Source organism: Onychostoma macrolepis, chromosome 15 (genome assembly GCF_012432095.1).
Source record: "Onychostoma macrolepis isolate SWU-2019 chromosome 15, ASM1243209v1, whole genome shotgun sequence".
NCBI lineage: Eukaryota > Metazoa > Chordata > Actinopteri > Cypriniformes > Cyprinidae > Onychostoma > Onychostoma macrolepis.
Genome location: NC_081169.1, coordinates 27,571,605 through 27,596,337, shown reverse-complemented (window position 1 = coordinate 27,596,337; position 24,733 = coordinate 27,571,605). Strand labels below are relative to the sequence as shown.

General features: G+C 38.4%; 1 long non-coding RNA gene and 1 pseudogene across 1 annotated transcript; both read left to right on the top strand.

The window, feature by feature from the left end:
- Window positions 1–86: 86 nt before the first annotated feature.
- LOC131554238 (ribonuclease inhibitor-like) lies at window positions 87–18,064 on the top strand (annotated as a pseudogene).
- Window positions 18,065–18,178: 114 nt separating this feature from the next.
- On the top strand, window positions 18,179–20,280 carry LOC131520382 (uncharacterized). The gene is made up of 6 exons (XR_009266048.1): window positions 18,179–18,792; window positions 18,901–18,961; window positions 19,272–19,344; window positions 19,489–19,561; window positions 19,656–19,716; window positions 19,792–20,280. It is a non-coding gene; the product is annotated as an uncharacterized LOC131520382 (long non-coding RNA).
- The last annotated feature ends 4,453 nt before the right edge of the window (window positions 20,281–24,733 follow it).

Genomic DNA, 24,733 nt, shown 5'->3' with positions numbered 1-24,733 from the left:
TTCTGGACAGGAAAATACATAATGCACAAAAGAGATGTGTTTTTGTCCCTTTAAATTCCAGTGCAGCCTGACATGTTTGCAGGTTGATGTGTTGTGGTGTCACAGATAAGGGTTGTGCTGCTTTGGCTTCAGCTCTGAAATCAAACCCCTCACACCTGAGAGAACTCAATCTGGAGTGGAATAAATTGGGGAAAGGTGTCAAGCTGCTCACTGATCTTCAGAGGAATCCATACTATAAGTTTGAGACGCTGAGGTAAGACCATGCATATTTCTGAGACTGACACATGACATGGTTTTTCTTGTGTCATTGTAATTAAGTGTCACTTATATATCAATTTATGTTGAAAAATATGGAAAAAATGTTGTCTAGATAGTTACAATAAAGTTACAGAAAGAGTATTATGAAATTGTTCACAGTTGTGATGTAGCTGCTGTCAGGCCAAAAACAGTTGGCTGCTTCCTGTTTCAACAAAAGTTTCTTTGCTAACTCTCCATTACACTGTGCCACATTTACAAAACAATCTGCAGTCAAATGCTCTGAACAAACAAAGTCCTCCATCGTGATCCAAACGTTTTTCTACTCTTTGTCCCGTTGTCAGCAGACTCCAGCATGTGAAGAGCATCAGAAAATGAATGTGCATCTCTATACTCTATTCAGTGTAGAGAGTGTCAGTTATTATTATGTTTCTTTTGCGTTACTTTTGTCACCTGGGCTGAGCTTGTTTATTTGTTTTTAATAACAAAAAACCCAAAAGCTATATTTTTGGCAACTGTAAAGGCCCTTTCACACTAAAAGTGAAATTAATAAGCCTCAGCTTGAAGGAAGTGCCTCTGCACTTACTCCTAATTTCTCTCAACACAGGACAGGAGAGGTGTAAATGCCTGAAAGAACATCTATCTTACCCTATCACACAAATTTTTAATCAGTCAGTACTAGAGGGGATATTTCCTACCACCTGGAAGACTGCAATTGTAACTCCCATATTTAAGTCAAAGGACCCACGGAACATATCTAACTATCGCCCAATTAGTATTCTTCCAGTAGTCTCTAAGGTTGCTGAAAAATGTGTGTCAGAGCAGTTTGTCTCTTTTCTTAATAATAGTCCCTTCACACTTCATCCGATGCAGTTTGGCTTCCGGGCCCATCACTCCGCAGAAACGGCTAACTGTTACTTTTTAGAGACTGTTAGAGCAATGGTGGACGAGGGAGGTGTTGTTGGCGCTGTGTTTTTAGACCTCCATAAAGCATTTGACACAGTCAACCATCAGGTTCTTATTGCCAAACTCTCTACTTTTAATCTTTCCCCCTCTGCAATTAAATGGTTTGAGTCATATTTAACTGGTAGAACTCAATTTGTTTCTGTGAACACCCATCGTTCACTAGCTCTTAATTTATGCACAGGGTGCCACAAGGATCAATACTTGGCCCGCTTTTGTTTAGTCTATATATTAATGACTTGCCATCAGTTTGCCCTGATATCAATACAATAATGTATGCGGACGATACTGTAATTTATGTGCATGCCAAGACAAAAAATCTGGCTGCCATAAAATTGACCAAAGCCTTGGACCAGATTACCAATTGGCTAAATCGTTCATGTCTTCAATTAAATGTAGACAAAACTGTGGGAATGTTTTTACAAAAGACAATGTAATAGTGTGTCAAACATATCAATTTCGGGTCAAAACATTACTATTGTGCCACAATTTAAATATCTGGGCGTTATTATTGATTCTAATTTCTTTTTTAAAACACATATTAAGAAAGTCTGCAATAGGGTCAAGTTTAGTTTAGCTAATTTTAGATATATTAGAAGTGCCCTTACATTTCATGCTGCTAAATTATTTATGGATGCAATGATTATGTCACATCTAACATATGGTCTGACAAGCTGGGGACAAACTAACAGCTCATCACTTAAGCCACTAGCAACTATTTATAAAAACTCTTAAAATTTTGGACCAGAAGCCTAATAGTTTACATCATTGTATAATCCTTAAAAATATAAACTGCTGAGCTGGGAAAATGTAATCAAATATAAAACATTTGTCTGGTTTATAAAATTTTACATAATACCGCTCCGCCTCCTTTCAACTCATTCATAATCCAACGTAATAACAGCAGTCATAATACCAGAAGTACCACACGTGGCGACCTAGTAATCCCACTCAGAAAAAGTACATTTGGTCAATTATCATTTTCATTTACTGCAATACATAACTGGAATTCATTGCCCATTACAATTAAAACATACATATGTATTCGACTTTTATTGCACACCTTAAAATTGGCTAATCGACAATTACACCTGCACACATTAATATGCTAGATGTGATGTGTGCATTAGATGTGACATGATCATGCTTCTGCTACTTGATCTCTGCTGACTGTTTCAATGCTATGTCCTATATGTGTTTTAATGTGGCCTTTGCATGATTATTTTGTGTGTCAATTTTTCTAGTTTATTGCTTGACCTGCTTTTATGTCTTTGCAAGTTGTGTTTGCTTGTCTGTTTCAATTTTGTACCACTTTGTTTGTTTGTCTAAGCTTTTGCTTAAGCTTTGTTTTAATTGTAATGTATTTATTGATGTATGCCAATTAACAACTGGCTGGGGACTACAGCTGGAAATTAGCCGTAGAGGCTAAAGCTGCTCTTTTCATTAAAAGAGGTTGTCCACATTACTATAAACCAATAAAGTAAAGTAAAGTAAAGTAAAGTGTAAGTGAATAAATTGTAAAACAAAGTAACTTAGTTATTTGAAAATTATATTTTCAAATAATTTTGTGAAATCAATATTTTATTGTAAATTAAAAATAATGTGTTACTTTACTAGTTACTTGAAAAAGTAATTTGATTACGTAACTGGTGTTACTTGTAATGCGTTACACCCAACACTGGTATCAGTCATTAAGTGACTGAATGCCAGTGGGAGGGCTACGGTGCAATGATGTATAACTATTTATTAATGTCTTGCTCTGGAGGCAGTCACATGCAAATGTATTTGCCCGTGTGACGTTACAAATGCATTGTTTACAATGAGGAGGATGTTTTAAGCTATGAAACTTGCAGGATATCTGGTATAAAGACCACTTCTCATGTCAAGACCTCTTTAATGCTAAATATTTTTGTTTGGCCAACAAAGCATTTCTGTCGTGACCACTATCATCAAAGATGACTGACACCTAGCATACAGTTTGGATTGGTGGTATGGTTCTGTTCTGGGCAAAAACTCCCAGCTCATCCATGTCAAGAATGAGCAGGGAGAACAGCAACAACCCACTTAGGGTGAACAGAACAGAACCAAATGTAACATTGACATTTTTTAATCAATATTCAAGATAAAAGGAGTCTGATTCATGAAAGCGAAATATCAGAAAGTCAAGTCCAGACTGTGACGAAAGGAGGAGTTGGGGATGGACGAGGGTAATTTTCTCCTGAGCAAGCGATAAAACTGCTGAATAATACTGAATAGACCTCATATAGGAATGCTGTGATCGACGTTGTATTCCTATAGGTAGACGTGCATAAGCTGATGCAATCTTGACTCACGTGACCTGCCAGAACTAGTTCTACGCTTGATTTTGACATGAGTCAAAGAACTGATAAAGTCAGGATGCAAATTGAGTTGAATTCACTCACTTGTGTCCAGCAGTGGGCCCCTAAATCTCAATGTGTAGTAAACACCACTACTCAGGGTCACCCATACAAAATAACTTAGTGAGTCCTAAATTCAAGTGTCACCCAAGGTGAGAGAAAGTATGAGATTTGTTCCACATATATTGTTTTGAATATTGACTTTTCAGAGAAAATATTTGTCATTGATCTCTTCACAGGTTCAATGATATGTATGTCACAGCTGAAGGTTGTGCTGCTCTGGCTTCAGCTCTGAGATCAAACCCCTCACACTTGAATCTGTGTGAGTGTAATCTGGGGATATCGGGCGTGAAGCCTCTATCCCCACTGTAAAGTGAAAACACTGGAGTAAGAACATTTCTCTTAGTCATCCAGGATCTGATGTTTTCTAAACATTTGAAGTCCAAAGTGCAATGAATTGTGTGTCATTGTTCTCTACAGACTGAGATATTGTGGAATCACAGATGAAGGTTGTGCTGCTCTGGCTTCAGCTCTGAGATCAAACCCCTCACACCTGAGAGAACTGGATCTGACATGGAATCATCTGGGAGATTCTGGTGTGACACTGCTCTCTGCTGGATTGGAGAATCCTCACTGTACGCTGCAGATATTGAAGTAAGACCATCAAATTAAGTTTGATTAATTCAAAGTCTTAGTAGCTGTTGATAATGACTTTTTTTTTTTTTTTTTTTTGTGGAATGGGACAAACATGATTTCTGGGATACTAAACAATGGAGTAATGGCTGTTGAAAATTTGAATCACAAGAATAAATGACATTTTAACATATATTCAAATAGAGAACAGTTCTTTTAAATAGTAATAATATTTCTCAATATTACAGTTTTTACTGTATTTTTACTTTGATCAAATAAGTGCTGCCTTGGTGATCTTCTTTCAAAAACATTTAAAAAATCTTAATTATTCTTATTATTAAGTTTTGACCAGTAGTGTTTATATATACATATTACATTTATATTGACACATGTAAATGAAAAATAAAACAGGGACATCGTAAAAACTCTGAATAAATTGATCCAAGCTGTGTCATTGTTCTCTGCAGGTTGGAGCATTGTGCTATCACGGATAAAGGTTGCGCTGCTCTGGCTCCAGCTCTGAAATCAAACCCCTCACACCTGAGAGAACTGAATCTGACATGGAATCATCTAGGTGATTCTGGTGTGACACTGCTCTCTGCTGGACTGGAGAATCATCACTGTAAACTGGAGATACTGAGGTAATATCTCTTTTATGACCTGCCTAATCTTGTTTTATATTTGAGGATAGACTCAAAGTTTTTTTTTTTTTTTTTTTTTACATATTTCAAAACAGCTAGTGAACCTTCTGATACCACCATAAAGACAAGGAAGAGGACTGTAATGTTATCATAGTGAAATGTATGGTTCATTTTGAACCAATTCAGCAATGGTTACGGAAACTTCAGAACAGTAGTGCATTACAGTAATCAGGTCATTATTACTAGCTTTTCTGCACTGGGAACAGAACCACAGGATGCAACATAATCAAGCATTCATGTTATTAATGAATTTTAATAATAGATTTTTATTTTTATTATTATTAAAATTCATGATTTGACATTGGAAACTTCCTATGTTCACAGAACTTGCATTAGGCAAAACATCTGAATAAATACAGAGATTTAAAAGTGTGTCATTGGTCTCAACAGGTTGAGTTATTGTGGTGTTACAGATGAAGGTTGTGCTGCTTTGGCTTCAGCTCTGAGATCAAACCCCTCACACCTGAGAGAACTGAATCTGACTGGGAATAAACTAGGAGTGCAACTGATTTCTGATCTGAAGAATGATCCACGTTATATGCTAGGGCTGCAACAGTAAGTGCAATATCCAGTACAAATGCAAATTCAAATCTTCAGGAGAAAATGAAGCTAAAAATTTGTGTGAAAAAATCAGAAAGTTTAACTGAAAAACAAAATAAAATGAATACTGTTCAATAGTATATAGCAATTAAATTCAAAATAGTTTAGTCCGGATATGCGAGCATTCTCAGTGGTAGAGAGAACACAGATTTGAATGATCTGCTCAATGTGCTTGAGCCACACTGAAACATTAGTAGGGCATTAGTAATTAGTAATTAGGAGCTGCATTGTTAATGTCTTCAATTTAAATCAGTTATTATGATGCAGCCTTATTTTAAATGATTTTTTTATACAATGTGCAGATAAAATTCTCTGTAGTGGTGTATTGTAATTTAGTTCAGGAAATCATATGCATAGTCCAATGATATTATAATTTTGTAAGAATCCATTAAGAATTGTTGTGGCTACAGTGTTTATAAAATAGTTTCAATACAGGTTATTTGTTCTCTTGCTGTACCGAAATTGTATTTAACCATTACCACAAAACTGAGATAAGTACCAGCATGTGAATTTTGTGTTATGTTGTAGCCCTATTATAATCTGAGCATACTACAGTGAGTAGTAATTCTAAAAACAAAAAGCAACACATTTTCATTTCATATTTGCAAGTTGTTATAGCTAAATATGTCCATTGTTCGAAAATGTTCATTATGTGAATGTGATAAACAGAAAGAACTGAGTTATTATAAACTAAGCAAAATATAAAGTAGTAAATACAATGTTTGTTTAGTTAGTTTAGTTTACTTAATTAGATTTTATGTATATTATTCGCCAGCAGAGGGCCACACAGGCTCTGCAAATATGAAGCTTTGCTAATACTAAACTGTTTACCAAAGACATTAGTATCTGAAATGCATGTAGTGAAATATTGTACTTTTAAAAAATAGTAATAATAATTGTAATGCATTTTTTTCCCCTTTGGATACATTTATTGTATGTCTTAATTCTTTAGCTATATCTTGCATATTTTCATGCTGTGGGGCAGTCATGGCCTAATGGATAGAGACTTCGTATTATTGCATATTGTATCTTGCATATTTTTCACTTTCACTTTATATTATTGTATCTTGCATATTTTTTATGATGCTAATCTTAAATATTGTATCCATTTGCATGTTTAAAACTGATACATCTAAACAAATAACAATGCATTTCAATGGAATGGAAAGGTTATTTTTCTCATTTTTGAGGCTTACTGGTGTTATCTCTGATATTTTTAAGGATTTACTTTAGTACAAACATACAGTTAGACAACACCTAATAATGCTATACACACTCACACATATGCATAAAAAACTGGAGTGTGGATCATTGATGGAATAGGAAGAAAGACTAAGCTGAAGAAAAGAGAGAAGATCTTTAAATCCATCAGTGAAAACTGTAAGCATTGAACTATAATTCTGTTCAAAGTACTGCATAACCATTGCATCCTTAATTATCACTCTATTTTTATCATTAATCATTTTTTGCAAATTAAGATCTACTAATGGTAAAGAGAAGAGCCAGTGACATGGGTAACACTACTACTGTCGGGCTCAATTCTACATGTATGATCCCTCTCGATAGAGCTTCCTCTTCTGCATTCCATCCAAAACTATTAAGCTTGGCAGATTCATGTTCCCAACATTTAAAAAAAAATTTTTTCATTATGTCCCTTTACTGATATCCAGTAATTCAACATTAGCTTTATTTTTTTATATATCTTATATCAAGAGGCATTTCATTCATTTCTACCTGTAAGGCAGGAATATAAGACCTGATAGCACCACAACATATTCATAGTGCCTGGGACTGAATCATTTCTTCTTTATTTTGATAGCCGCTGGTTATGAAAAAGATCTGTCAGGACAGCAACAGTTACTCACAATCACTTCGTCTTTAGTGATTTTGCCTTCAAAATAAAAGTATGAAAACATTTTTGTTTGTTTTATTTTGAGATAAATTGAGAGCTTTTAATTTGAAATGTTCTGAAAGACATTCAAAAGTGTTTCTAAAGTGGTGGTTCACCAAAATGAATTGTTAGAAGCTTTTCACAAAACTTTGGGATGCCCATTGTAATGAATAAAAATAATTATTGCATTTTAATATTTTTTTGCGTATTATAAGGTTGTAAACTTGTGACAGGGTTGAGTTATTTGCTTCATTTATTAATAATTTTAATGAAAAACATATAAAATAATCATGGTTTCAGTATACTCAGCAGAAAGACAATGTTGGCCATGCAGATATGTTGACCCAGAAACAAGGGGACAATATGAGAGAGAAACAAAACCATAAATTAAAATTTAAGGCAATGTATCCCTTCAAATGTGTTACAGTCTTCAACCCCGTCATACCTTGTCCCATTAATATTTTTAGAAAAATATAGGGAAGACAATTAAGAACAAAAGTATTTATTACTGATTACCATTGTCAGTCCTGTCTTGTGTTTCCCCTCCTCTCGTGCCCATATTTGGTTTGTTCCTGTTCCTTAGATTATTAGTTTATTAGTCCCCAGCCGTGTGTGATTGTTCCCCACCTGTTTCAGTTCTCCTCCCTTGATTTCCTTGTGTTCATAAGCCCTGTGTTTCCCTGTCTCCGTGTCGGTTGTTAAATGTCTTATTGTCTGTTTGGATGTCCCATGTCTCCTGTGTTCCTGAGTTGCAAATAAAGTCCTTGTTATCGAGCTCCCCGTCTCCTCGTTTCCCCGAATCCAGAGAGGATCGTGACAGAACAACCGACCAAAACCGTAACCTCTTCCTTTTTCCCCGCTTTTGTTTTCCACGCTTTGTCAGTTTTTGTTGTTCCTGTTTTTGTTTCCGGCGATGGAAGTCGCCGCAGGTCTTCGCCCTTGCCCAACGGGATCTCCACTTCTATGAGTATGCGGCCGAGTTCTGTAAGCTCGCGAGGGAATGCCGCTGGAAGACGCGGGCATTCTCCACCTTTTCCGCTCGGAGCCAATCTCCACCATCCCATGGAGCTCCCAGACACCACGGGACTGTGTTGGAGAGAGGCTATTTACCGGTGTCTGGGAAGCGTCCGGGCCCGAGCCGGAACTAGCCCGCCGTCCGCCCCCTCACCAGCCGCCAGCCGCAGCTCACGCAAGCCCGCCGTTCGCGGGAGATTGACGCCGCCGCCCGCGCTCCTCACCAGCCGCCAGCCGCAGCTCACGCAAGCCCGCCGCCGCCCGCGCTCCTCACCAGCCGCCGTTCGCGCCAACGCAAGCCCGCCGCCGCCCGCGCTCCTCACCAGCCGCCAGCCGCAGCTCACGCAAGCCCGCCGCCGCCCGCGCTCCTCACCAGCCGCCGTTCGCGGGAGATTGACGCCGCCGCCCGCGCTCCTCACCAGCCGCCAGCCGCAGCTCACGCAAGCCCGCCGCTGTTCGCGGCCCACAGGCCAGCCGCCGTTCGCGCCAACGCAAGCCCGCCGCCGCCCGCGCTCCTCACCAGCCGCCGTCCGCGGCTCACACAAGCCAGCCGCCGTCCGCGGCTCACACAAGCCAGCCGCCGTCCGCGGCTCCGCCTCACAAGCCGCCTGATCTGCCATGGCCGCGGACTCCCCTGATCTGCCATGGCATCCCGAGTCCCTGATCCGCCATGGCCGCCAGACTCCCCTGATCCGCCATGGCCTTGTGTTTCCTCCTCTCGTGCCCATATTTGGTTTGTTCCTGTTCCTTAGATTATTAGTTTATTAGTCCCCAGCCGTGTGTGATTGTTCCCCACCTGTTTCAGTTCTCCTCCCTTGATTTCCTTGTGTTCATAAGCCCTGTGTTTCCCTGTCTCCGTGTCGGTTGTTAAATGTCTTATTGTCTGTTTGGATGTCCCATGTCTCCTGTGTTCCTGAGTTGCAAATAAAGTCCTTGTTATCGAGCTCCCCGTCTCCTCGCTTCCCGAATCCAGAGAGGATCGTGACAGAACAACCGACCAAAACCGTAACCTCTTCCTTTTTTCCCCCGTTTTGTTTTCCACGTTTTGTCAGTTTTTTGTTGTTCCTGTTTTTTGTTTCCCGCGGCGATGGAAGTCGCCGCGCAGGTCTTCGCCCTTGCCCAACGGGATCTCCACTTCTATGAGTATGCGGCCGAGTTCTGTAAGCTCGCGAGGGGAATGCCGCTGGAAGACGCGGGCATTCTCCACCTTTTCCGGCTCGGAGCCAATCTCCACCATCCCATGGAGCTCCCAGACACCACGGGACTGTGTTGGAGAGAGGCTATTTACCGGTGTCTGGGAAGCGTCCGGGCCCGAGCCGGAACTAGCCCGCCGTCCGCGGCCCCCCCTCACCAGCCGCCAGCCGCAGCTCACGCAAGCCCGCCGTTCGCGGGGAGATTGACGCCGCCGTCCGCGGCTCCGTCTCACAAGCCGCCGTTCGCGGCCAACGCAATCCCGCCGCCGTTCGCGGCCAACGCAAGCCCGCCGCCGTCCGCGGCTCCCCCTCACCAGCCGCCGTTTGCGGCCCAGGAAAGCCCGCCGCCGTCCGCGGCTCCCCCTCACCAGCCGCCGTTCGCGGGGAGATTGACGCCGCCGTCCGCGGCTCCGTTTCACCAGCCGCCGTTCGCGGCCCACGCAAGCCCGCCGCTGTTCGCGGCCCACAGGCCAGCCGCCGTTCGCGCCAACGCAAGCCCGCCGCTGTTCGCGGCCCACAGGCCAGCCGCCGTTCGCGCCAACGCAAGCCCGCCGCCGCCCGCGCTCCTCACCAGCCGCCGTCCGCGGCTCACAGGCCAGCCGCTGTTCGCGGCCCACGAAAGCCCGCCGCCGTCCGCGGCTCACACAAGCCAGCCGCCGTCCGCGGCTCCGTCTCACAAGCCGCCTGATCTGCCATGGCCGCCGGACTCCCCTGATCTGCCATGGCATCCCGAGTCCCCTGATCCGCCATGGCCGCCAGACTCCCCTGATCCGCCATGGCTCCCGGAATGGGCGCCGCCCTGGAGGCCGTCTGTGTCTCCTGGTCCCTAGAGGCCTCCAGAGCGCCCACCCCCCCTCCCCGTTGGATGTTGCTAGGCGCGGGACGCGCCTTCCGGGAGGGGGGAGTAATGTCAGTCCTGTCTTGTGTTTCCCCTCCTCTCGTGCCCATATTTGGTTTGTTCCTGTTCCTTAGATTATTAGTTTATTAGTCCCCAGCCGTGTGTGATTGTTCCCCACCTGTTTCAGTTCTCCTCCCTTGATTTCCTTGTGTTCATAAGCCCTGTGTTTCCCTGTCTCCGTGTCGGTTGTTAAATGTCTTATTGTCTGTTTGGATGTCCCATGTCTCCTGTGTTCCTGAGTTGCAAATAAAGTCCTTGTTATCGAGCTCCCCGTCTCCTCGTTTCCCCGAATCCAGAGAGGATCGTGACAACCATCTGACATGTTATGGGCTAATACAATACAATTGTGGTTTTAGTTAAAATTTTCATTTTAAAATATATTTTTTTTACAAAAATAAAGAGACGGTAGACACACAATTTGTGTATTTTTAGCTTCAGTACTATTGTTATCACGGACACATGAGCAGTAGGTACATGTTTGTTTTATAACAATTTCCGTGTAAAATCCTTTTTAAACCAATCCCATTTTGTCTGTTACGGGGTTGAGAAAAAAAAGGTGTCTAAAGCTGAAAAAACTGAAAATAATAAAAGGTCTTTAATGCCTGAGGTGGGAAAATATGATTTTTTGTAGGTTTGATATGTGCCTAATAATGTGGGGTATTTAGAAGTTGAATCACATGTAGTTGAAAAAAAAAAAAGTATATTCCAAGTTGAAATGTTAACGAATCCCAGGAATGATTTTGCAAACAGCGACAACTTTGTTGCAGATAAGACACACCGGCTTTGCATTCACAAAACTAGGTAGGATGAACGCATAGTTGTCTTTCCATTCTTCTTTGTATGCTCTATTTTCGCTGTCAACTTTCCTCTTTAGACTCTTTGATAGTACCATTTTCTCTCACCAGCTAGCTTAAATGTTAACATCACTCTGCATATGACGTAATAGCGTACCTCCAGCACGCAAACATTTAAAAAAAAGGAAAAGAAAAGCAGTTTAGTAGCTACGTGAGGATGCCAAAGAATAATTCTGAGTGTAAAAGTAGGCTACGTCTAATAATTATTACAATAAGTTAGGCTCCATTGTGTAACAAGCAAATTAAAATGATACACATTTATTATTCACAATATGGAAAGAGGAAATAAAACATAGTTCGTTAAGAGCATGACTCAAACATGCCATTAGGGCTTATTCAAGTCCTCTTTATTTTTGAGTTATTTTTATCCATTCCGCATCTCCCACATAGCGAGGCGGTCTGTATTGGTGAATGAAGATACTTGCCAGGTTACCTGTCACTACTCTGCTTTATTAATTTATCCAGTGTACAACCCGGACACCGCCACACAAATGTGGCTTTTTGTTAATGATTGTCCTACTACAGGATTTAACACAGGGTAACAGCTCACTACCAGTTACAAAATACACTGTAACAGTATGTCACAGGTAATTCTAGTTGCATTTTTCATCAATTAATTTCTTAAATTATCCTTTGACTATGCTCTGGCCCACCATCTAGTGGCGAAATATTTTTTTTGGCCCGATGCCAAACTTACTTGCCGAAAGTATGTTAATTCAGGGGCCATTTTGTGCCTAAAAGAACTGCAACACGAACTGCAAAACAAAATAGCAAAAGAGTGAGTATCAAAGTCTATCGGTGTATAGACCAAACAGAAGTTTGCTTGTACTTGTACTTTATAGGGTACAACGGGGCTAAAGGCGCCTTTGATGTTATTTTCATCTAAACCACTAGATGGCCAAAAACATGGCTTAGCACTTTCCAAAACATTCGCTTTTCAAGGTGCACGTGTATATTTGTCTGATCTTTGACACGAAAGTTGATTCTGTGCTTACTTGATCTAATATTTTATGTTTTTTAAAATGTTGTAGATTTAAGTAGCAAATGAGAATCGCTAAAATTAATGCATATATTTTGAGACAAAGGTCTTCTTTATGATTTTCAGTTTTGTTTAAGATAATTAAAGCAACAGTTTTTAAATAACGAAAGAATATGTAAAAGTATGGTATTTGGGGTAAAAAGTGCCCCTGCTGTTGGGGCTAAAGGCGCACAGTAATTAACATGATAATTAATAGATGGCTGACTTTTCCATTTGTTGACATGACATGGTTAGATTCAGATGGTAAATATCATATATTATGTTGGGTGTCCATATTAGAGATAATCACCATGTTTAGAATGAAACCATCATATTTAAAAACATGATATTAATCATATCATATAATAAAATATAATTTGTTGTTACTACTGTAAATATATATTAAATTATTATTGGATTTCCTTCAATACTTTCATATTTTAATGACAGTATATTTATTGAACAAAAATTCATTATTTTATTTTTCAAAATAAGCAGAAAATTGTCACATGTTGACCCAGTTTCCTCTGTTCCCTTATTGGTTAATTAGCTCCTCACCTGTTTCTGTTTCCCCTTTGATTACGTTAATTACTTAAAGCCTGTGTTCTCCCCTCATTCTTGGTCTGCTATTAAGTTTACCATATGTGTTTTGCTACTCCTTGCTCCTGGAATTCTACTGTGGATTATCAATAAAAGACTTTCATTTGTCCTACTCCTCGTCGTGCGCCTCATTAGCAGACACGTGACATTACAGAATAGCAGACCGAAACAGTGAGTAATTAAGTGGTGTTTTTCTTTGTTTATTTTTATTTTTTTTCTCTTCACTGTCCTCTCCCGGTATGGATCTGCCCGCCGTCCAACTTCTGTGCCTGAAGCAGACGGACCAGACCGTTCGCTGGAGGACCATACAAGGGACTTTCTCGATCTGGCGTGCCTTACCCACTTCCCGGACCACTCGCTCTGTGTTTTTTACATCATCAGAATGAGCGAGCAGTGTAAGGCACGCCTGCCCGTGTGTGGGGTAAAAGGCCCCTCTTGCCACCTCATACATTTATAAGATTTTTTTAAACAAAACAAACAACTTGAGTGATTTATTTCCACACAAAATCTGTTGCTCCATTAATGTTCAATATATTTTTTCTGCAATTATACACTTTAGGCGCAGTGAATAGCACATTTATTCTTACGGGGGCCTTTAGCCCCGTTGTACCCTATTGGTAACCCTGCACTGGAGACAGACAGTTGTAGACTCTTTCTGAGATTCTTTGTCCATTTGACCTTTAAAAAAGTTGAGTCTGTTTATTAGCAGACTTAATTTCATATTTATGTAGTGTGGACTAATACATTTGGTGTATGTGGGTTTTTAAAAGCTTGTAGGCATGCTTCAAAACTCCTTTTTCCCAAACTTCATCTACCGTCTTTGTCAAGGAACATTCTGATCATTTTCGTTTAAGTAATACTTTCAGAATTGCATAATGTTTTCAAAACTGGACATATCTGCATGTAGATGAGAACTTGTGGTCGAGTGAAAAAGGCTGTTTACACTATAGCGTTGTAATTATATTTATGTTTAGCCTACAGATTGATATGTGGGACATTCTACCAGAGACGTACACTTCCACTTTTATTTTCCACTCCATTATTAAATCTGAATGTTGAGTCATATGGAGGTCATGTTAACTATGAGAAACGCATATCGTGCCATCTCAGGATGTTTTTATGATTGAATAAAATACATTTTATAGCATTTCACCCCTAAAATGTCAGGCCCTGTCGCAGACAAATTTGTATGTGTTAGAATGGTTACCTAATAAATTTCTCTGATACAAAAAGCATTTTCTTATTGGTCACATGTCCCTGATTGTATTTAACATGGTTTTGTAATTCCTATAAGAAATATAAGCAACTTTTTGTTCAACTGTAGTACACAAAAATCACAGAATACCCGTTAGGCACTCATATAGTTGTAAAAAAACTACATTTACATTTTTACAAAAACATAGCCGTGTATATTTACCCCCACCTTCATCTACACAGTTAAAGAGATTAATTCATCAATATTTCCTCAAATAGTACATTTTTATATCATAATTTCCTGTGTGACAGGACTGACCGTGACGTGACGTGACAGGACTGACTTTATGGATTTTGTTGATGCAGAAAAAGTTATGTTTTGATAAACATTCCTGTTTTAAATTATTAGAATTTTAATGTTAATGTAATATTAGACCAGGGTAAAGTTCAGCCAAGGACATATAATAAGGAACTAATTCATTAGAAAATGACTGACAACAGATATAGTCCAAACATCTTTATAATAATAATAATAACCAGAACAATGAAATTCAGGATAATTATTTTCTAATCCTTATACTCTAATCCTTATATTGATTCTTTTCCTGCATACTTCTACTACTACTACTACATCTACAGGTTAAATGTTTGTATCACTGTTGTTAGGCTTCTTAAGTAGGCTAGCTCTCCAAGAGTAACATTTAAAAACACTTGTTATATACAAAGGAAAATAAGCATAGTAGCACAGTAATTATATATCCAAGTAATAGAGAGAGCAAAAACAAGCAACTAGTTGATTATTTGGAAAAACAGTAACGTGCTGTGTAATAGGAACCAAATGGATGTCTGGAGTCCCTGGAATAAACTGTGGAACATTTTGTAGATGAATGTGTAAGAGAAGAGATCAGACTCATCTGATCCACCTCTGCAGCTTCAATATGGAAGTCACACAGACATCCAGTGATGGAGACCTTTGTCCAGGAATCAGGTTCTCTTTAAAGACTCAAAATGGTACCTGATGATACACCAGTAAAATAAATAGCACAGAGAAGTCACATGTCTGGGTCTCAGGTACTCTATCTAAGTAAAGATATGCTAATATTCATTACATTTAATTCATACAGCTGTGTCTTTTAACTGTTACAGTTCAGTCCAGCAGAAGAGGACAGGATCAGCAGAACCCAGTTATGTGTCCATGAAGAGCAGTCAGTCTATGGATCCACCACTGCGTCTTAATGATGGAAACAAATGCAGGTAATATTTCTGAAAACATATGGCATCAGTATTTGTACACATTGCAGAATATGACAGGAAATTCCAACCTGTCCTCCAACCAATACGCCCGTATAGGTCGTTTGTCCAAATCCCTGAAATACGACCCATCAGAGCGTATGCTACAATTGCGCCCCTATCGGCAACAGGACGTTTTCATATTAATGTTTTGTACTCTTTTATCTGTGTTACAGTTCGGGTTTCGTGTAGCTCGGTTGGTAGAGCATTGCGTTATATGACGATATGTAATAACGCGATCATGGGTTCGATCCCAGAGAATTGCACGCGCTCATAAAATGTGCACTAAAAATAAAGATTTTGCATGATTCCTGTAAGGGGTAGGTTTAGGGGTAGGGTTAGGTGTGGTCATTCGTACGAATTAGCCACCTAGTAAAATATGTACGAATACTGTGAGATCGGTGTAAAAAGTCCACATATTGCATTTAAATAAACAAGCATTTTGATTGGTAATGACAGTCATACGTCATTTCATGACGACAGACGCAACACGAGACTGTCATTATTTTTACGCACGCTAGAGGGCGCTTAACTTTAAAACGTAAATATAGGTCGTAATAAGGGCTTGCACAAACGACCTATAGGGTCGTTTTTTGTTGGAGGACAGGCTCGGAAATTCATATGTTCTGCCATCTATATTTTCATCTGATGTTTTCAAGTTCATGGTGCTGTTGACAGAATACAGCTCTACACTTCTGCTTTATGTAAAGCCGTCTGTTCTCCCTGATCTTAGGATGCTTTCTTTGAATATTATAAAATCTGCTTTATAGAATTACTGTTTATCTCTAAACTGTTTCAGCTCAGTCCATCAGAAGAGAACAGAATCAGCAGAGCCCAGCTGTGTGTTTATGAAGAGCGATCAGTGTATGGATCCACCACTACGTTTTGACGTTGGAAACATGCCATCAGGCTGCAGTTACAGGTAATATTTCTGCAAACATACGGAGTCAGTATTTTGTATACACTGAGACTGAAATTCATAATGTGAATGATGTGCTGGAGTTTATATTTTCATTGAATGTTTTCATGTTCCTGGTGCTGTTCAGACTAAAGCACTTATTTCAAGATACAGCTTTGCAATTCTCTGTGAGCCTTCTGTTCTCCTTGACCTTGAATATGATAAAATCTGCTGTATAAAATTGCTGTTTATTTTGAAGGAATGGATTGCAGATCTACAATGGCCCTCATAATAATGTTAATTATAATATATTTTTTAAAATAATTTATCAAAATTACATTTATGCATGTTAGAAAATAAGTTGAATATGGCTTTAGTCTGCCTTTTTACTCTCTAAGAAGCTGGTCTCATTGTGTGTGTGTGTGTAGTTAACCATATTTGATAATATTCAGGGCAGAGCCCGGCAACCTTGAAGCACAGATAAGTGTTCTCTGAGTATGTGTGTGAATATCTATCTTTGCAGCTAAATGTAGAGAGAGTTCTAGGAGGAAATCATCATTTGCCGTCATTTGATGTCCAGGGTAACAGATATACGTCTGTGGAGAGACCTATTGCATCTGACCTCTGATAAATTGTCACCAAATATAATCACTAGAAGATATGCTTCGAGTTTTACATCCATGTGCGGAGATTTTCTACCAACCAGAATCTTGCTTACCTATGTATTAACGTAATTAGTGACCTCTGTTAGAATATAACTGTTGGTGTCTAGAACATGTACGCAGAGCGGCCTATGAACCCGATTGTGAGTCTTGAAGCTGACTTCTGCTGACTATCTTCTTCAGTAAATTTTCTTCATTTTTGGTCTTCTGGTCTTCATTCAACACACTTGGTCCGAGTGTCTTTACTGTAAATTCCCCTACAGTTACTACATTTACATTTATGCATTTAGCAGACGCTTTTATCCAAAGCGACTTACATTGCATTCAAGTTACAGTTTTTACATTTTGTCAGCTCTTGCTTTCCCTGGGAATCGAACCCATGATCTTGGCGTTGCTAGCGCCATGCTCTACTATTTGAGCTACAGGAAAGCTACAGGAAAGTTACTAGTTACATTTTGAAGTACTGATTTTTACATCTTTTTTGTACTGTTTGCAGATCTTGCTGTTACAAGTAAAATTACTAACGAGCCAGTGTATGTGCTTTTGTTACTGGTATTTCTGAATGTTTAATATTTATTGGTCTTTGTCTACATATTGTCTTTACATATTTGTCTATTGTTGCTCAGAAGGGCCATCATCAGAAAACCCAAAGGTATTGATGAGAGAAATGGGATTTTTGTCTCCCCAAAAGATGCCCATGGACCCAGAAAAGCCTGTGATGCCCTTGGAGTATCACATGTGAAGTACCACTGACTTAATAAACATACTTGAGAATCTATTCCTTTACAAGGAAGGACCTGTACCCCAAGATGTTCGTCAAATGAAAGATAAACATTTCAACTTCATAACAAAAGGATTAATGAGAAATACACCAAAGCCTTGAAGATGCAAGCAAAGCAATCTGTCCACATTGGCCTACGTGTGGAAATTAACATTCAGAAGTGAAGGTAATTGTTTTAGTGCCTTTCATATTGCCTAATGCCTTTAAAGTGTCTATAATGACATTTCATTTATCCATAGACAACTGTGGCCATATAATCATACATGTCTGTTTTTTTTTTGTGCGTGTACTCCACAGGCAGTACCACAGCGCTTCAAGAAGGTAAAGCGGCTTTGAATTGCTTAATTGTAAATCTCAACAAGCCGACCAGAGCATGACACTGATTGCAGGGAACAGACAAATATACGTGCCAGGAAGGAGATCCCAGAATTCCAGTTGAAAACCAACTAAATCCACTAGTATACATGTTTTAATATTGGGAACATATGGTTTAAATATGAAATATCATATTTAGCCTTGAGCAAAGTATAAAGTCATATTGGATTGGTTATAAATGTGATTATAAATATTAAAACATTTGACTATAACATTTTTCTTTGTCTTATGTTTTAGTTGCAACAGTTAGTTGATATTTTTTGTAACAGAACAAAATATATTAAAATGTAAAGTAGCTTGTGATCAAATTATTCTTTTTTGTTGTTGTTTGTTTGTAACCTAAAACATTCCAATCCTCATGCAGTAGTTGGTGAATTGTTGCCTTTCTCAGCTATCCCACATTGCTGGACAGAAGGTAATATGGGTATGATTAACAAACCTGTTTAACAATAACAAATAATGAGAATACATGATGCTTGTGCTTTAAGTAGTTTTTTTTTTTTTATCTAGTGCCAGGATGTTCATGTTGTCAAAGCATATGTAGTGGCCACTTGACATGCACCTCTAAACTGTGATCCATTTCTGTCCCTACCTGTAAGTGGATTTAAAAATGTATAGTTTAATTTTAATGCGTTGCTTCAGTGTTGACATCACTCAATATTGTAACTTCTATTTATGTTGTGACTCTGTTTGCTCCAACAGGCTGATGCATCCTCAAAAGACTGCAGCCTTTTCCTAAATGCAAGTCAAGTCACTGAACCCTGTAAGTTGCTGTCTTCCCCTGGAGTTCCACTGGAGATAAACTGTTCTGTGTTCCAGTTGAAGTTCTATGCATGTGGCTGCAAAACAATTTTAAGTTCTTTATTTTTTGTGATATCTATACAAAATATATTGAGACTGTTTATTGTTCCTTATAACTTTTAACAGTTGAAAATATTAGTTAATTGGTTCAGTTCAACATAGACGGTGGCTTTAATTTTTATTTATTTTTTTTAATCTCTCTCTCTCTCTCTCTCTCTCTCTCTCTATATATATATATATATATATTATTATATTTGATTTATTTTTTACAGCTCAATTGCAATAAGGATGATGTATTTTACAGTACAGTCAGTATCTGTGGACTGCGGTGTATTTATGCTAGTGGTAAGTGGTTACAGGTTTTGTTTTGTTTTCTTTCCCATTACAACATTCATAATTGTTATCAAAAGACACTTGGCTGATCCCAATGAAAAAAGTAATATACATTTTCAGGTATTCTCAAATTAACAGTTTGATTTATATTCAAAGTTGTAAAAAAAAGTTATCTCTTTGGAAGTATGCTCTTTATATGGCGCCTAACTGGGAGTTTGACCTCACCCAGGTAAGCAAAATATAATTTCCTTTTCTATATTGGTAAAAGGTATTACTTTTGGACATTTAAACATACATTTCCAAATTTATCTTTTGCTTTTCAGCATGATATGGTCCATATAAGGAGTTGGTGGATGAATCTGCTCTTATCCAAAATGACACATGGTAGGTATATGGGAATAAAATCCATTTTACACAAGTAGTATTTTGTAATGAGTTACATTTGTTTTTGTTTTTTAGCCATGTCAGAAGAATTCAAGGAGGAGACAACAGCAGAAAGTGTTACGGGATGCTTTTGATACTGTATACACCAGGGGTGTCAAACTCAGTCCTGGATGGCCGGAGCCCTGTGTAAGGTTGAAAATAATCAAAGACTTCTGCTTTCCTGTCCCAAACCTATCTTGAGTAACAAAAGGGCCATTTGGCATTCCTAAAGGCACAGGGGTGCTGATAGTGATCAAGGCCTGTAGGCCAACATGTGTATACATCGGGGGTCTTCTAATTGTCACACCTTTTGCCCAGTGTGTGAAGCTGTAATCTGCTGATTGGTCAGTTTGAATGTCTCACATTTGGGTTTTAGTCACATGGTCAAGGAAGGGATAAAAGGAGATTGCAACTGTTGCTCTCTCTCTCTTTTCTTTGTTGCCTCTTTTCTTAGCTGGAGCTCTCTTCTTGGGGCTCTGCCCTCTCTCCCTCTTTTTCTTCCTCTCTACCCCACCCCCCACCCCCCACCCCCATCTCTCAAGTAACATTTTACATACTCGCTGGGTACAATTAGCTGTTTATGTTTTACCATCCTTAATCTATTTTTTGTAACCAATTCAAGTGTAACCATAACAAAATATTGTTATTAAACCATTTCAATTATTAATTATGAGCTAACTAGTCTTGATTCAAGGTTAATATTGAAGTGCTACCTATTGCAATACAATATAGTCACTTAATAGCAAAGCTCTTCCACGTATTTAGCTATTCTAACTGTGCTTATTTCCATCGTTGGTATAAGTGGCAGTGGGTGGTAAAAGACAAGAAATGTACAGTTTTATACCATCATGCTGATAATGTTTCTTTAGTCATTCGGCAATCCTACAGCCTGAACCACTGTAGAGAAACCACTCTCACACCTGCAGAGTTTAGATGCAACCCTAATTAAACACACCTGATCCAACTAATCAAGTCCTTCAGGCTTAAATGAAAACTGCATAGTATGTGTGTTGTCTGCAGGGCTCCGGCCTCCAGGAACTGAGTTTGACACCCCTGGCTTATATTGTACAGCACTGACTTTTACTACATACCAAGCCTGTCACAAATTTAAAGGCTACTTTAAACAAGAACAAAACAATGTTGTTTTTCAAATACTACAATTGTAAAACTGAACTTTCATATAACACAGCAAAATATGATTTTAATGAGCCCGTGTTTATTTATTTATTTAGTCATCTGTGCAGGTCTTTCACTATATAAGGTTACTGAATGTTTGAGTATTTATATAATACAAATAAAACATGCACTATGAAGGCATAAGCATCTCACTGTGTTTATGTATATCCTTTATTTAACACGAACATTGATATGTATATGTATATGTACACACACACTCTCTCTCTGCGGTTTGACTATGGCTAAAATATAATTATCAGGGTTGTAAAGTAATTCTAAAAAATAAAAATAAAAAAATAAAATAAAAAAAATACAAATCTGCTACACCAAACATTAATTTTTTCGGTGCTTCCTCTTCTGTTCATCATGCAGTAATATTTGATTTTATTAAGTCATATATAATTCACATAATTCATAACTTATGTAAAAGCACTACAACATGGCTGGTATAAAAAAGGTGTAGACACACACAATATATTAATCAGTAATATTTAATTTAACTGTAGCTACGTACTGCATTTACACAATAGCATGCACTTTCTTAAATCGCACTGCAAAACATATCTGACAAGAACATTAATTTAATTCATACAATACATGTAACATGTTACTTATATATGCAGAACTCTACAAGCAAAAATATCTCATTCAACAAAGACTCCATGGAGAATCATGAATTAAACAAATTCATTTGAATATTATTTGTCACGTTTCTCACTTGATTTTGTTTCAAAAACCTCAATCCTTTATTTTAAAATGATGCTACAGCGCCCCCTTCTGGGTATAATGAGTCATTAATAGCCTACTACTGTACGTTGCGCTGTTTACATCAAATAAGAAACAAAACATAGACGTGAATTCAAATTTAAAGTAAAGATTATAGTAAGGAATATTTTATTAATTGAAATAGTTTATGTGATTTGGTAGCCTACTTTGCTGGAGCACCTAGTTTTGTAATGTAAATAATTTAATAGGTTTCTAGAATACAAGCCTCTTTAAAAATCCAAAACCTTTTTTTTTTTTTTTTTGTTATTTTAGTTATTTTGTTTAGTTCTTTCACTATGTAAAACAGTGACCCTCAAAATTATTACTGAAAGCACCCCTCTGAAGCGGCCATGGTTTATTCCACTGTTGTTGTGACTCAATCCTAAAACGAAAGTTAAAATGTATCTTAGTTGGGAGCCATTTTGTAACTGTCACTACTCGATCCGTACCGGAAACACGATTTGTACTGCGCATGCGCGAAATGCTTCCACTTCCTGTCACTGTCAACGTTTTTACGACAGTAGCGATATGGATTCTTTTGCGTTTTATATACAGCTTCAAGAATTTCTCTTAAAAGGAGAAATTCCTGACAATTCTGCAAATCGTCGGAAGGTACGACGGACGTCGGTGAATTTCATCATCAAGGGTAACTATTAGTACCGAAACATTAAAAAATAATAATAATTGTTTTAAAAATATCAAGCTACGTTCACTGTAACGTAACTTACTTGTTCAGCCCATATCTGGTTATGTAATTTGATCTTTTTACATTAAATTGCTGCTTCTTTTGACTTTTCTTTTTCCTATTAAAATAGATGACAGACTCTTCTACGTCGGCCCCAGTAGGCAGTACATGCGGCTAGTTGTCCTGTCAGAGGAAGAGAAGAGGTCTGTTCTTACGGAGTGCCACAATAACCCTGGGACTGGAAATCACAGTGGCGTCAGAGGCACTCAAAACAGGGTTATTGCTGGATACTATTGGCCTACAATTATCCAAGATGTGAAAGAATGGGTAATCTACTACAGAGTACTTTACTTTCTTTTTCTTTTTTACTTCTGCCAGTTTTTTTTTTTTTTTTTATGCAAGTATCTATACTTAAAAATTTGTCTTTTTTTTACCACCTCCGATTGTTAGATACAGTACCTCCTTGATTTAGAAGTTATATTTATTGTCATCACCAACTTGTATCAAGTGGTGTTTCTTGACATTTTGTTCAAAAAATGTGTTGCTTTTTAGGTCAGATCCTGTCACCGCTGCCAGTTGAATGACCCTATCAAGACTGTTGTGCCAGTCTTGCATTCTATTAAGGTACTGCTTATAAGGTTTTAGCAAACTGATGAGACTAACAAACTAGTCTCAACCTTGTGTACAGTTTTACCAGCATTTGGTTGATGCTAATTTTGTGCTATGCAGGTAAAAGAACCTTGGGAGGTGCTTGGTTTGGATTTGATTGGACCACTGCCAGAAACAGCACGCAACAACAAGTATGTCCTTACCATGACTGACCTGTACACCAAGTGGGTGATTGCAGAACCTATGAAATCTAAGACAGCAGCTGAGGTGTCTGCAATAATAACCGCAAAGCTGTACTTGTTCGGCATGGTTAGGAAAATCATTACAAACCAAGGGAAGGAGTTTGTCTGCAAGGTGAAGTTTTGTAAATGTTTAATTATGTTTTTTTCCCCCTACTCTTGTCTCAACATTTCCACCTTATTTTTCCTGAAAGAGCTTGCGCAGCCATTTGTAAATTTAATGTGTCTGACTTCCGGTCTCATCTGCTTCCGGCTATATTTAGCTGTGCAAAACAGCTCGTTTTGTTGCTTGATATTGCAAACTGGTGTGTTTTACCATATTATTTTAATTATGAACACACTGGTTTGTAGTGCAAACAATTTTTTTTAGGTTTTGTCTTGAAGGGTATGACAGACTCTACAGTTAAAATTTCAGTATGCTGGCTGTATTAAGTCACTGTTGGCAAAGTGATACTAGAAAGGTGTTATACAAATAGAGTGCATATACATTTACATATTTTACAAAGGCATGGACAGAGATTTGCACACTGGGCAGAAGAAGCATCCCAACTCCTTCAGGGAACCCTTGAGCCTGTCTTTAGGGTGTCAAACTCTACCACCACCAAACAGACACCCAGCAGAAGAGTTGTGGTTGAAGAGGACACTGATAAGGTAAATGATTTTAGTGGTCATATATCAAGGAGTTGCATGCAAGCTGGAAAAAGAGTTTAACCCTTAAATGCATGAATGTTTCGGAAATCATTATTACATATTCAGGTCTTTAGTGGCCCGGACCTATATATCCAGCATGGATGGATCTCTAAGTGCTGCAATAGCAAAAAAACTCTTGATGTTTTAAGAACAATTACAGAAGAATACAATAAAGCATATTTCGTTACCTTTTGACATGTATAAGGGTTCAATTTGAGCAGATAATTTTACCATCGCTGTCATCGTCAGAGCGCACTTCCACAGTATATCCAGCATCTGGCTCATATTCATGATCTTAGCCATATTCTCAGAACTATCATTTTCAATGACTTAAAAATCAATATTTTGATCACTGGCAGCTTATTCACCACATCCACCATCAAATGACAGTGACAATTATATTTCATTGTGTACAGTAATTTCTTTGCAGTAAAGCCATTCAAACCAGTTACATTTTACAATACACTTTTACAAAAATTAATCAGAAAACAGGCATTCTTGTGCATATATTTTTTTCTTGTTATATTGTTTATAATTAATAAATTGAGGAATACTAAAAAATTTGATGTCTAACTTTAAAAAATGAAGGAGGGAGAGGGCAGTGAATGATGTCCTGGGTTGCTAAAGATCTGAGTTATGCATTTTAAGGGTTAATTTGTTTGTGCCATTATATAGTTATATTTTATAATACTGTTCTTCACCAGGTGCAACAGCCTACCACTGTGAGAGACCTTCATACAGCTTGGTACTGGGTTCACAATCACAGAGACTTATTTCGTGGAGAGGTGACAGAGCCTGCTTTTCTGCAGATGAA